Source organism: Callorhinchus milii, unplaced genomic scaffold (genome assembly GCF_018977255.1).
Source record: "Callorhinchus milii isolate IMCB2004 unplaced genomic scaffold, IMCB_Cmil_1.0 Scaffold4, whole genome shotgun sequence".
In the NCBI taxonomy this organism is placed as follows: domain Eukaryota; kingdom Metazoa; phylum Chordata; class Chondrichthyes; order Chimaeriformes; family Callorhinchidae; genus Callorhinchus; species Callorhinchus milii.
Window position 1 is genome coordinate 11,090,386 of NW_024704745.1, and position 15,641 is coordinate 11,106,026.

Consider the following 15,641-nt stretch of genomic DNA (forward strand, 5'->3'; position numbering starts at 1 on the left):
TTAATATTACATACCATTTGTGCACAAACGATAAGTAAATGACTATTTATCAGGTCTGAACCAACGTTCATATGTAATCAGATGCGAAGACTGTCCCTATTTGACTTTCCCACCGGTTCTGCCTCCCTTATGGATGGACTAAAGGGGGATCTGAAACTCCCCAGATAGGAACCTGCATTCCATTCCTCCCTTGACACAACAGATGGTTCTCCAGTGTGCGGTGCTGCTGTGACACTATACACGCGCCCACTTTATTGTTGCTACAAATACGCTGCCTCTCAAGTTTGCCCCACACGGTAACACATAGCCTATAACGGGACATAAAAGAGTCAGCAATGTGAAGAGGGAAAGTATTTCCACTCTGTCAGACTCCATATGCCAGATTCTTCACAGCATTCTCTTTGCTGTAACCTCAGGCATTCTGAGAATTTGTAATACATGTGAACCGAGCCTGTGGACTGGGAGGCACTGTTGTCAAGGTCAGGACAGCGCATTACACACGTTAGGGCATCGGTATCTTTCCTCTCCCACAGAGACCCTGTGACGCTAAACATTACACAATTTCACACCATGGAAATATCCATTTAATTTTTAAGTGTTTAACGTCTGTCCTATTTCGTCTATGTGCTGCTTTTACTGTAATCTGACCCTACTAACCTTTTATATATTGGCCTTTCTCCAGGAGAGCCAGTTTATTTATAAACTAATCATTTTTTGCTCAAAGAGTAAATGCAAAGTTAACGGCCACTACAAAATTAGCATTTGCTGTAGTGCCAGCTCTGAATATTAAAATACTATATTCAAATAAATCTCATTGTGCAGTGTAAAACCTCAATAACAAATCCCTAGGATTACAAACATGGTTAAAAAGACCTACCACCACCACCACCAAAAGTACTGCATTGAATTATTAAAAGATTTGCTCAAGACTCATCATTGTCAGTTTATAATACACTCTGTCTAAGTCAGAAGGTTGTGGGTTCAAGTCCCACTTTGAGCTCATAGCCTAGATTGTCTTTCAGATGAGATGTTAACTAGAGGTCCCATCTACCCGTTTAGGCGGTCTTTAAAGATCCCATGGCACTATTCGAAAAGAAAAGGGATTTTCTCCCAGTCGGTGACCTAATGAACAATCATCCAAATAAAAATAAATAAAAGGCATTCACTTCATGGCTGTTGGCGAGATATTGCTCTGAGCAAATCAGCTGCTGCATTCTCCTACAAACACACAGTCAGTGCTTTACAGAAAACTGTGAAATCCACTGAGTCGTTTCAACGAGATTAGGCGTGCTTTCAAATTCTAAGATTAAATATTTATCACTCACTTACAGATAAGAAGTTTCTCAAAGCGAATATTTAAACTAGTTGGAGACCCTTTTCCATTTCTGAAGACAAATGGTTCCCTTTCTGTACCCCAGTGTCTGGAAGATCAACACTATACAACTGCAGCTGGAAATGTTATTGCCAGATCGGTATTGTTCGCTTCACTTTAATTGCACAAATTACTCAGTTGAACGATTTCACGATGTGATGGCATTCAAAGAGCAGGAGGGTTATCGTCAATACAGTTTATCATGTTCTCGGTGGGAGGGATGAGTGTTGAGGTTTGACTTTGAAAGCACAGGATTGAGGTGCCTTCAAACCTAAAAACCTCAGTACGCATATTTTCGATTCGACATTTAGCTTATGCATTCATTTCCTGTTAAAATGTCACATCAGAATCTCTGTAAACATGGATCCACTGTTACAGGCTATTCATAGGTCCCAGTAACAGGTGCTTTATCTGGTACGTCACCCTACCCTGACCCGAAACTGCCCTTTCCAGTTCCGACAAATAACACGTTCAACATTGTGCTTTGAAAAACATATTTTGGCTTCACTGAGTGATTGAGAGGCCTGTGAACCTCCTCATTCCCTCAGCCTCCTTCCTCTTCTCCTCTATTATGCAGGTGTTTAAGACCCAAACTTGCAGTCACTCAGCATAGTTCTGTCAACAACAATAACTTGCATTTATATAGCGCCCTTCAAGCAGGGTAGCGTCTTGAAGGGCTTAAAAGTGGCAGAGCCTGATGCCTGGGGAAAGGGAGGAGGTGACCGTAAGTACAATCAAAGTGAAAGAGGAAGAGGCACTGTCCATCTGCCCAAAGCTCCCGCTCCTGTAAAACAAACGGATTCACACCAACCATTATATTGAGACATGGCAGCAGCCAATTTGCGGGTGGCATTCACCCACAAACTAAACGGTCACTGCACTTTACAGTACATCCTATGAAGTGCTTTGATGTGTCCTCCTTTCGTGAAAGGCGCTTATACCAAATGTAAAGATTATTGTTATTATGTCACTAGAGTAGACGAGTCAGAGGAGACGGCCCCTGGCGCTGTGTTAAAACAAAGATTCTTCATGGAAAGAAATGTGCTGATTGCTCCAGCCGGCCCATTGATGATGGGAGGATAGAGCGAGGTACACAGTGTAGGCTAGTGTCAGCCAAATGAAGAGAACGGCTGGGTTGGTGCTTCACTTTTCAAAATGGAAGAGAGGACAAGGAAAGGTTTTAAAATTCGAAATGCTCTAGGTATAAAAGAGGTAGGAAATGAAGCAAAAAATAATTCAAATAAAAAATAGCTTAAAGAGAGAATGTGAAGGAAATGTAGCAACAGGAAGAGAAGTGGTAAAACATTTGAGTGCTTTATTTCTACTTAAATTTGTTTTTATATTTATTTTGGTGAGGCTAGGATTGATATTATAGTTGATTAGCTGTTCCTGATGTTTGAATAGCTTTGTTATACCATAATTTTATCAGTGTAAGTGGATGAACGTTAAAAACAACGCACAGAACAGAAGTCCCTGTACACTGTCTAAATGTCAAGTTAAAACATTAAACAAAAGATAAGAGCAATGTATGAACCTTATGTACAGATTGTTACTTCAGTAGCCCAACTCCAAGACAAGAGAGAAAGATGAAAATGGTCTTTGCAGTTTGATAACACGAGGCTGAACGATAAGGCTTGATATCATAAGGCTGAATCATCTTTTTCTTATCTCTATCTTCTTAAGAGTTTAGGTTCATTGACACACAAGAGGAAATAAAGAGCCTCTTTCTCAAAGTCAAAACAATGGAACACAAATGATAGGACTGTTTGCAAAACCTTCCCCCACTTTCTCTCTCTCCCTCTCTAGCAGCTGGAGCTTCACTGTATGAAATGCCTTTGGGAACCACAAATGTGTTACCACTGTGATGTCTTGCAGTTGTGGTTCCACGCTCAGAGAATCCATGAGGACAACTGATATAAGGAGAACCATTCACACTGGCACATTGTAGGGTGGGGGACGGGGACGGGCTCTGAGATTGGCATGAAGGTATTTTTTGTTGGTCAGTCTGGTATCTGACACATGTGGAAACCCATCCCCGTGCTTAAGAATACCCAAACCAAACTGAGAATTCCATGCATCCCACCACCACATGGAAATTCCAGAGATAAATTGTTGGAATGGAATGTGCGCTCTCTCCCTAGAGGGATGCATCCTGCTTACCTAATTCCAGATAGTATTAGGTTCAGGTTGGCAAGAACCAAGATTTGGGGACACCAGAGTTGGGCCACCTCTGGAGTTCAACCAGCTAAAAAACTAAATTTTAGAACTTTTAAAATTGAATTTTTAAAAACATCACACAAGAGGAATTTGAATGAAGAAGGTTCACATTGTGGCAATACCCAAAACTGGGTCCTGCAATTAAAATTAGTTTGAGGTACTTTAACGTCACTCAACATTCAAAATATTCAGCAGCAGAATATAAATAATAATAATAATCCTTGCAATTGAAATAAGGTCTTCCAGGCCAAGATGACATGTCAGTACACTTTGCAGGATTTACTGTAAAGTGTAATGACTATGTGTTTTTTGCCATTCATAAATGACCCCTATTAAATGGAAGAAAAGACTTGTGATAAGTCTTTGTGGAGTCCTGTAGCTCAGTGGTTAGAGCACTCGCTTTGCAAGCGAGAGACCTGAGTTCAATTCCAGGCAGGTCAGGGCGAAACCTTGGGCAAGTTTCCTTACTCCACACGCCTAATAATAATCCCTTCAAAGCCAAAAACAATAATAAATTGGTCATTTTCAATCTACGACTGTTTGTGGGACATTGCTGTGCGCAATTGGCTGCCGCGTTCGCCCTCAAATATACAGTCAATTCACTTTACAGTATATTCTGTGAAGCGCTTTGGGACGTCCTCCCGACGTGAAAAGCGCTATATCAAATGCAAGGATTATTATTATTATTATTATAAGTTCAGAATTTTACACAACTTGCATTTCTGTAGTCATTCCAGTCGCAGAAAAGAAAATCTCAATGGACAGGGAGCAAAAAGTGATAGGAATTGAGTGATGACTGAGTCATTTCATTTTATTGTTCCAGACTCGATTATCACCACAAATAAAACAGTTACAAAATTGTTGAATTTATTCACGATAGCACAAGCGATTACTCAAAAGGAAACAATAAAATCAGAGGTGAGAACCTCCTATTGTGTATGTGAACTGAGGAAATTGTAGTTGTGTGTGTTCATTTCTACCAAATTGTTTGCCATTTATTGTCTCTGGCGGTCAACACTTAATTTTACTCATCCCCTAATGTGCTGTATTCAGTGCACACCACTGAGAATGAAAACTGGGAAAGGCCTTTCTTTTGGGGGCCGAGGTATATTTAGAATCACTGGCATAAATGGCCAGTCGGTTGTCAATGCGACACAAAAAAATTTCAGATCACACAGCAAGCTGATAAATGCACTCGAGCAGTAAATGCAGCCTGCTTGCACGGTTGGGTTATCAGTCATGCATGGAGAACATCACCAGAGCGATATTTTTAAATGACCCCTATTAAATTCCGTTTCAAACGTGGCCATCTGCAAGGCCTCACGTGGTAATCTTTGAAGTTGTACAGGAAAACAATGACAGGAAACCCCTTCCCCCCCGCCCCCCCCACCCCCCACCCACCTCTACAATGAGAGGCTGCCAGAAAAGCCATCAGAAAATGCAACGAGACAAGCCAGCTTAACTCTTTCATGGCCCGAGCTGAAGTACCTTGTGTTGTGTGAAAATATAACGCAAGACTTTTATATTTTTGGAATAAGTTACACAACACACATTACGTGTGCAACTACTTTCACGGTTTCTTATCATGCACAAAACCCAACATTGTATTTTATTCCACAATATGCCAAATCTACCTACAATCGCCTACAAAATACACAGTCATTACACTTTACAGTAAAATTCTGTGCAGCACTTTTTAAGATGTCCTGATGTGAAGGGCACTATACCAAATACAAGGATTATTTATAATACATAAAGGGAATGATCATCCAAAAAGTCCATCATCCTTACAACAACAACAACAACAACAAGATTCCATTTATAGAGCGCCTTTCACGTCAGGAGGACGTCCCAAGGCGCTGCACAGTTGGGTCATGACCCGAGCAGGGGGGAAATGGTCAGGGTGAGGGGAGGGAAGGGAGGGAGAGAGGAGGGGGGAAATGGTCAGGGTGAGGGGAGGGAAGGGAGGGAGCGAGGAGGAGGAAGAGAGTCGAGAGGGGAGCTGAAGGCTCGGTCAAAGAGAAAGGTTTTGAGACCGGCCTTGAAGGAGGAAAGGGAGGAAGCAAGGCGAAGGCACTGGGGGATGGAGTTCCAGAGCCTCGGGGCTGAGAGGCTGAAGGCCCGACCACCGATAGTAGGGCGGTTGGGGCGGGGGACGTGGAGCAGACCGGAGCCAGAGGAGCGGAGGGTACGGGTAGGTAGGTTACAAAACGTTCTAAAAAACGTGACTAATTCCTCCCGAGCATTTGATTTTCAAACGGCACAGAAGTAATACTTTTAGTGAAGCAGTCAATTCCTCATCTTTTTTTTTACAAATGATATTGTGCACGTTTAGTCATCTTTAGTTGTAAAAGATGATTTTCCATCCCATTTTCTACAGTACAAATTGTACACAAGCACACCACATAAACAAGACAACCCAACCTCTCACACACATAGATCACAAACACAAAACAACCCAACCTCAACACACACACCCACACACCACGTACACAAAACAACCCAACCTCATACACACACATACATACACAACATCTACACCCCCATACACAAGACAACTGACAAATAGGCTCAGATTCAATGATGACCAATAGTGAGCTGTGTCACTGAAGGATACTATAGAGTGCGCATTAAGTTCAGAATCAAATGGCTTATGTAGAATCTAATTATTACTATGAACCTGAAAGAGGAACAGTTAAAATTATTTTGTGAGATGATCTCTGGGAGAAAAGTTTCTAAATTCTCTAAGATGACTGTTAGTCTGTAAAGTATGCATCTTTTTATTAAAAATTTGGTTGCTAATGTAATAGCCAGGTTAGTGGGGCCTGATAACCTAATAAAGTATAAGAAAGACCTTATAGCAAATGAGTAGATATCTAATAAAGTCTCGCATTTTGTTGCAAAGGTCGCAGTTCCTTTCTGATACAGCCTGTGTATACCTGGAACAGTAAATTGTAAGTCTCATTAAAAAGAACTCTTTCGGGTTTCTCGAACCTATTGAACAGAATTTCACTGTAATCGTTAGAGAACTGTATGCCAGCCATACTTAACAGAGTTAGTTATTGTCGATGGAACAAACAACCAATGTACCGAGCTACTAAGGACAAGAAATTTGGCATATTATTCAGTTTTGGTTCAATAAAGTAGCTGAGACTGTTGAGGGTGGGAGTCCCATTCTCTCACTATTTAGATGCAACTTTGCATTTATTCCAATTTACTCTGCAGTATAAAGACATACCATCTCAAAATGCATTGATACCAAGGTCTGTGGTGATGAGGCCAGTTCAGAGGTAAATCTGTCATTGGTTGTGCTATGTTTACTAATTCAATCACCAGCAAATAACTTTTGGTGATTTCTAACAGAATTCTTTCATTAAAAAAAGCAGAAATAAATTGTGTCGACTTGTGGGAACTCTGAGAGACACAATTTGCGACTACTTTAGTTTCACCCCTCCCGTTTCCTGAGGTTCAGCCCCATGTGTGTTAGTCATCTTCCACTGCCATGTTAAGTGGCCGCTCTTTACATGCGGGTCTAGATAATAAGTGTCAATTGGTAAACTATTACTTTTTTTCTTAAAATGCAGAGTAGTGAATAAATCTGGATTATAAAATTCTATTTATATTTATAATAATCCTTGTATTTGATATAGCGCCTTACTACGTCTTTGCCATGTCTCAAAGCGCTTGATAGAATATACTGTAAAGTGAATTGACTGTATATTTTGTGGGCGAAACACGGCAGCCAATTGTACATAGCAGTGTTCCACAGTCGTGGATTGAGTGACCAAATTATTATTATTATTTTTGAAAGGATTATTACGCCGGGAAAAACAATCCGACAATCAACTAACAACCGTGTTCCTACTTACTGCTAGTGAAACAGAGGCGTGTGGAATAAGGAAACTTGCCCAGAGTCTCGCTCTACCTGGGAATCAAACTCAGGTCCTTTTGCTTGCGAGGCGAGGGCTCTAACCACTAAGCTACAGGACTCTACATGTTAGCACTCATGTCAAAATCTCAAATCGCTTACACTAATTCCTGCCAAGGGTAGTGAGATGGAAGCTTGCTACTAGCTAAGCAACGACTAATGCATTTGAACGCACATGGTACTTGGTTACAGCTAATGGTATTGAGTTACAGATCAGCCCTGGCCTAAGAAAATGATGTACAAGGCAAATGGCCCAATCCTGATCCTTTGTGCTTAGATGCTACAATAAGGCCTCTTGAGTAATTACATTGGAGAAAGTCGAAATTGAAAACCGAGTAATGATTTCTTGATGATCCAACACTTTACCAAATCCCAGCTATGTATGGAGGCAAGATACAACAACAACAACAACAAGATTCCATTTATTGAGCGCCTTTCACGTCGGGAGGACGTCCCAAGGCGCTGAAAGATGGTCTCATTACAGAGTTCTCAATGCCAGGTGTAGCATGTCTGTACAAACAAGCCTACGGTATACAATAAATAATATATGAGGGGGCAATGTGGTAACTGACTGCCCTGATCTGGGCACTGCTGCATTGAATGTTCCTCAGTGAAGCAGAGGTGTGGGAGTCAATCAAGTTAGAGAACCACTACCATCAAATAACTGGAAGCTCATTGAATTGCAAGGTCACCACCTGAAGTCATAATGGATTTAACACTTCAGCATTTACAATGCCTTTGGGATAGATAAGGAAAAGCTAAAGGATAGGACCTCATTCAAGGACATGTTTCAAAATATTATTTTAAGGTCTGCCAACAAGTTACTGTGAAAATATTGAAAAAAAATTCTGCACACATTCATGCCTGCTGTCCTTTGTGATTTTTAACTATTTTCCCCCCAAAAGGGAAATGTTTGTAATCCAATACATACAATAAAAGCAACATTCATGATCAATGAGCTTTTCCGTCGACAGTGATGGTGTGTGTGTTTGTGTGTGGCAGACACCACTTACGTGAAACAAATGCAGCACTACAGTAATGGAGAAGTTTTTTTTAACGTTTCTTACTTCCTCGGCAGCCACTGATATACATGCTATGGCTCCATTGTGCCAATGGGAACAGGAAGTACTGTCAGTGACATCAGCGGCAACCTATTGACCCACAAATCAGCATTTTTCCTCATTTCAAATTATAATGCACTCTCCAGGTTATTGAACCCAGAGTACTGTGTTAAAAGAAGGTTGACTTGTATTTATATCGCGCCCATCATTCTGGGTAGTGTCCCAGAGAGCTTGACAGTGGCGGAGTCTGACCCCAACCCAGGGGGAGAGGGAGGTGGAAGTTGACCATAAACATAATCGTAAAGGATTATGGTCTTTAGTGGAGAGTGAGGGGGCAAGGCGGAGGGATTGAACGAGAGAGTTCCAGAGTTTTGGGATGTAGTGGCTGAAGGCATGGCCACTGATGGTGGCGCAGAGGGGACGAGGGACGAACAAGAGGCAGGAGCCAGCCGAGTGGGGGCAATGGGGGAGCGAGCAAATCAGCAGCCAGGCGGATATTGCCTATCTCGGAGATAAAGAAGTCCACTATTCCTGTCCACTATTTCACTCCTAAATGCAGTATCACACAAGACAAGTTACAAAATGAAAATGTTTCAGTTGTCACAGTGCCTGCCTGCAAGTACTTGGGTTCAGTTTTATTGTGAATAATTGAATGAATATCGCATTGCTTCAGTGATTACATTTCCAATTATACACGAGAAGGAGAAAAGAAGGGAGCGGACAGCGCCAAGTATAAAAACTCCCAGCCAGTGCTGCTCAATAGATTTGCATAATATTTTATGGGTCTTCACGTTCGTGGAGAATGAAATTTTTTTTAAAAAAAACATTGTTTTGTTTTATTCAGATCATGCTGTTCCAAACACACACACACACACTTTTCCAAAAGAGCCAATTGCATGACAAAGCACAACAAAGGTGCGAGCTTTACTCCTATATCAATTTTTTATTTGGGGTGCAACCACAGGGAAAGAAAGCTCTGCAAATGTGTCGCCTTTTGTGAGTTAATGCTGAGATCAACAACCGCTGTACAGCCCGTATCCATTCAAACACTGAATGCTAAAAGCCGGGTATTGCCCTTTTGAGGGTAGTCATGTCTCCCTTTGGGAATAATGGTATAATTAGATTCCATCTATCTCAGTGGTTAAATATAGGTCTGGGACAACTGGCCCAGCACACTCTGTTTGTCCACCGGTCCACTGTTGGCCCGTCAGATTTGCTCAATCAAATGCAGAGATTTGTGACACTTCATAAGGACAGCCCTTGCTACTGAGACTATATACCTCCGTATCATGTTGACGGGGCACATCGATTCAGTTCCACTGAACAACACCACTGGTTGTTCAGTTGAACGTCAGTCACGTCCTTTCTGTATGGAACAACAACAACAAATTACATTTTACATAGCGGCTTTCACGTCAGGAGGACGTTCCAAGGCGCTGTCATCTCTGTAACACTTTTCTGTATTGCCTTTTATATTGTTATTAATCCTAATTTCCAGCTCTTTTGCCACGTTTGCCCTGCTCGGGTGGTTATTCAGATCCCTTTTGAACAATTTTATCGAACTTAATAGTCAATGGTGGTAACAAATTCTAATCACTAACACGCCACCTGAGTGAAGAAATTCCTTTTAACTTCTCCCCTACCTGAGCCTATGCCTTGTTACCAATTCCCCAACAAAAGGAATCCCCCTCCATCATTAACCCAGTCACGTCCTTTCATTTCATCAGACACAATTGCATTGTATCACTTCTCCATTTCCTCTGCTTATTTGGTATCGATTAACCTTCTGTGCAGCAACAAATTAACCTGAAATTAACCGGCTGCAGTAAAAACTGTGTCTGGTGCAAAGCCAAAGTTTTAATCTTAATAAAGAGATGGCGGGGCAACTAGCTCTTCAACAATGATGAGAACTAAAGGGTCTACGGGCACTGGTTAGTGAAGCTTTGTGCTTGCCCACCACTGCACTTGTATAAAGCCCTCTTTTTGGGGGGTCAGTCGGGTTTCTGACGTGGGAACCCATCACCATGCTTAAGTGGTATCCAAACCAAACTGAGAATTCCATGCATCTCACTTACACTCGAAAATCCCAGAAATAGATGGTTGGAATGGAATGCCCACTCTCTCCCTGGAGGGAGGTATCCTTCTTATTCAATTCTGGTAAGTATTAGGTGTAGGTTGGCAAGAGCCAAGTCTTGGGGACCCCAGAGTGGGCGTTGGGGGATTGCTGGAATCTAACCATCTAAAACCGTATAGCTTGCCATTGATATCGCGGTCTGGCAAGCTTTCCTGTTTAGACCACCAGACAAGTTAGGGCTTTGGCTTGCAGGGTTAACAGGAACTGAATGGGATGATTCCCTGCCCCCAATGACTAGTCTGTAAAGTATTGCTTTACTCAGACTTAATTCAGGACAAAGAGACGTGGAGCCTGCACTGAAACTCCTGTCTGCTCGCATCACTCTTTTACTGGCCCGTAGCTGTAACTGTATTATAACAGCCCTGTTCTTACCATGTAGGTTTCTATTTTCATCAGGGTGCTAGTGACAAAACAAAACATTGCTCACATCAATGGCTGAAGAATGTAAACAATAAAGCAATTTCCCCACCTGTATCATATTCTGATTGAACATTGTTTAGCACTGCGTATAAGGGCAGTTAAAATTGCTGTACTGCCATAACCACTGTACTACATACATAAAATTCAGGGGCTGATTTATAGTGGGGTGGCTGGCAATTTAGAGTGAAGGCCTGAGTTTATTCTCTTACTGGGTGTCGGTATCCACACTGATGCACCTGTTTTGCCAAGATTTTAGCACGACATCACCCATTCGATTTGGCAGCATAGAGCAAAATAAATATGCATCATCTCAATTCAATTAACTTCTGCTGCCCTTTCATACTGGCAATGCTAAAATTCCAGAGTACATTGCAATACACAGATGCTGCAACTATTTTCTCCCGGGAAATGTCTCCTGCGTATTAAAACAAGATAAATGTTTGCATTCTTGGGGCAAATTGAATTATTTTAGAATTGAACGACTCTTATTTTTTAAATACCATGGGCAGTGCCTCAGTGACCTGTTAATTAGTTCCAATTTCCTACTCTGTGGTATAACCACAAAAACAAGTATTACAGAGAGGTGGAAAAAAAATTACTTGTTTGCGTTTATTGCTATCTTGAAATGTGGTTTACATATATTTGCTACAACTTAAATATCACGAATCAACTGATAAGATGTCTCAGGACACTTCCTCATTCTCTACTTTTGCTTAAACTGTGTTCAATTTTTTGCAGGAGCACACTTTGAATATGGGCTGGGAAATGATTGTGATATTTAACTAGAGGTGAAAGCAGCTCAACTATATTTTGGCATAAATCAGTGGCTGCATAATATAACTTATAACGATAAACCTCGTCCAAATTCATAATGCCATTGCACTTATAGTATAAGTTGAAAGATGAAATACCCAGAGGTCCATCTTAAAAATAATTTACTGTATGTCTCAATAAAATTTTGTTCCACACTTTCAAACACCTCCACAGCCTTGTCTAATCTGTAAACCTACTCCTCTGGTGACTTCACCCTGCTCCACTCCACAATCGGCAGACAATTAAATCTTCAGCCACTTTCTTCCATCCCTCTGAAACTTTATCCCCAAATCTCTCTGCCTCATCCCTTCCCTCTCTGCTTTCAAATCCTGTCTGAAAACTTACCTCTTTGACTGGTTTTCAATCAGAAAGAACCAGGCTGTCTGTAACTTACAGTAGAGCTAAAATAACCATACCACCAGGTTTCTCCGAACAACACCTCCCATTACACAGTGCCTTTTACGCATTAGTGTTTCAGAACACTTAAAGAACATTCCCCTGGTATTAGTGTGCACACTTGTTATCAGAAAGTATGTGGTGTTCCTTGCAGAAATAAGCAGTACTAGGGATGTATGGCTGAACACAGTGTTACGTTGAGGAAGAAAAGTATTTCGCTGACTATTCCTGGTATCAACTTTTATAAACAATATTCCAGGTAAATTTATATATACTGAAGTCTGCCGTTGAAGTCCAAACACATATGTAAGCAGCGAGGGACACCAGCATGGCAACATCCTGTCTATTTGCCCTTTGTCACTCAGAATTCCCCAAAGGGGCTGCACTGTTCCGTAAATACAAAGCAACTCAAACAAAGGATTGAGTGATGCAAAGTGGAGCCATGTGGAATAATGACTGGGTTGTCTTTAACAATGCTGCTCTTGACTCTCCAAGATCCATTATCTCTATACATGATCTTTGCAATTGATTCTCGCAAGCAAGGAAAGCCTGGGTATTGGCACGGCCTCACACACATTTAGAGTGCAATGTAGACACTGGAAATGTTAGAAATCATTTAGAAAATAAAGAATTTGAGGCATTTTCAGTTGAAGAATCGCTGACTTCTATGCAGCCATCACTAATATTGTGATTCTACCACCTACAACCGGTCACGTAAAATATGCAAAAGTTAAAATACTGCAGGTGTTGGAAATCTGAAATAAAAACACAAGTCACTGGGAACACTCAGCAGGTCGGGCAGCATCTATGGAGAGAGGAAAGAGAGTTAATGGTTGAGGTCGATGAGGTCATCAACCTGAAACGTTAACTCATTTTCTTATCCCATAGATGCTGCCTGACCTGAGTGTTCCCAACGACTTCTGTTTTTATTACATAAAATATGTCACTGGTAGGGTAGAAAGACCATCCCTTTGGGGTGAATGTTTTCCATGTGGGTGGACTGAAGAAGTATGATCCTATCTACCTGCAGCAGGACTGACGGCCCTGAGCAATGTTTGCAAAGCTTGTTGCCGCAAAGTTTCTAACGTATTGTAATAAGATTCCATTTACAACAAAATCTACCAGTTTAAACAAATTCATTTAACATGTATCTGCACAAAATGAACTCCAACTATGTTTAATGCTTTACTAACAGCGACAGTCTTGAATACTGATCTTATCGTCATTGTGTGGTGCATCAGGAGTTTCCTCCCAAGGCCTGAAAACTGTACAATCTCAGCCTATTAAAAGGCAAAGCACAAATGAAAGATTTAGGAAAAATTCTGCACAATCTTAACATTTTAAGCCATGCTCTGAAGGCTAAGGCCATGACAAATGTTAGGCCCCCAGTACATCTGTGAATCTGAAAGTTGCAATTTTTCGTATTCCATGACTGTTCGTAAATCATTTAACATAGTTGGGAGTTCATTTCGTGCTGATACATGTTCAATTAATTCAGTTAAACTTAAGAGTTTTTGTTGTAAATGGAATCTCATTACAATACATTACATCACTACAGCAACAAACTTTGCAAACACTGCCCGAGGCTAGCAGCCTAGCTGCAGGTACATAGATAGGATCACACTTCCTCAGTCCAACCAAGCAGCAGAGTCAGTCTTTGCAAAGTAACTAAGGCCAATCCAACAGCCCGAGAAGCAGAGAAAACCAGTAGTGTCCACACATTAGAGAGCATTTAAATGAGATATTGAATCAAGGACTGCAGAAATTTCAAGGTGAGCTATTTGCTGAACCCACAACCTTTTGATTCAGGGCCTGGGCGAGATTGCTACCAAATGAGCCAGGCTTATGTTCTTGGCTTCTCTCTAATGTTCTCTTCCAGGTTCATTTTAATTTCTCTCTGCGGTTCTCTCCTATAACCTCACCAAAGTTTGGGTATATTTTTTGTGCAGCCTTTTGACTAATGCCCACGGAGAATGGAATGGATTCTGGCCAAAGTTTGGCTCCAATATAGGGAGGAGCCTTTAATGCAAAGAAATCTGACTTGGATTCAAGCATGGGTCCCAGGAGCAAATGGCAATCTGTTATCCACATTGTACCTCTCGCTTGATCTACATTTCATATTTAAACTTAAACAGTGTTTCACAATGTCAAGTGCTGTTGTGTTCTGCTGTATGGGCTTTGAGTCCCATCCCTACCAGATGTTACAAAGTGGTTTCCCTCACTGGGCTGATTTCAGGGGTTTGGCCAAGCTGTTAGATTGAACACTGAGAAAAAATAAAGAGTTCTTAAATAACAGAGAGAAGCTCAGATCAGATCACTTGATCAGCTAGCTGCAAAGTTATCTATAGCAGAGGCCAATCCAACCACCCAGCTGTAGGAGTTCGCATGGAGGCACGCAGGGGAATAACTGGGAACAAATTGGACGAATAGTTTTCTATCTTTTACTCCTAAATATGTTGTGATTAATAACGTGGAGATGTAAGAGCACATCCGGTTTCAAATTTGGTTTCAAAAACTCCCAGATGTTTGTTACTGACGTTCATGTTCTACACTAATATTACTCATAGTGCAAGTACAAAATTCACACCAACAGCTGGGTTTTCCCTGTTAAACGGTTGAATTCAAACCTTGTTTCTTTTAAATTGCCCAAGAGAAATGAGGCAACACACAGGAAACAAAGTGTACTTTTGGTCGGATTGTTGACATGCTTTTGACATACAATGTATTCTGCAGTTTTTAATGTTATTATTCCAATACAATCTTATGTTGTGATAACAACACCAATATAAGTCAAAGCATTAAATGAGCTAATAATAATAATCCTTGCATTTGATAAAGCGCCTTATCCCCTCATTGAGACATCTCTAAGCGCTTGACAGGATTTTTACTGTGAAGTATAGTGACTGTGCGCATTTGTAGGCAAATGCGGCAGCCAACTTGCACACAGCAATGTCCCACATATAGTCATGAACTGAACGACATTAAGTGTTGAAGATCCAAGGGCACTATTCGAAAAGAGACAGGACGTTTCCTGGTGTTGTGGCTAACAAGCCCCCAGATAAAATTGATCACTGGCCTCATAGATATATGTGGGACATTGCTGCATGCAAAATGGCTGCTGCATTCACTTACATAAAACACAGTCAGTACACCTTACAGTGAGATTCTGTGAAGCACTTTGAGACATCTCGACAAGGTGACAAGATGCTATGTCAAATGCGAGGATTAATATTATAACATTCAGTTACAGCTCATGGCCTCTGTTACTTAGATGAGCAATAAAGTTTCCAAAAATCCTCA

At 41.1% G+C, this 15,641-nt stretch overlaps 1 protein-coding gene across 1 annotated transcript in view; it reads right to left on the reverse strand.

Annotated features, from left to right (window-relative positions):
- Positions 1-15,641, reverse strand: part of LOC103180147 (capZ-interacting protein) — a 43,965-nt gene that overhangs the window by 14,674 nt on the left and 13,650 nt on the right. The gene's annotated exons all lie outside the window — the stretch shown is intronic.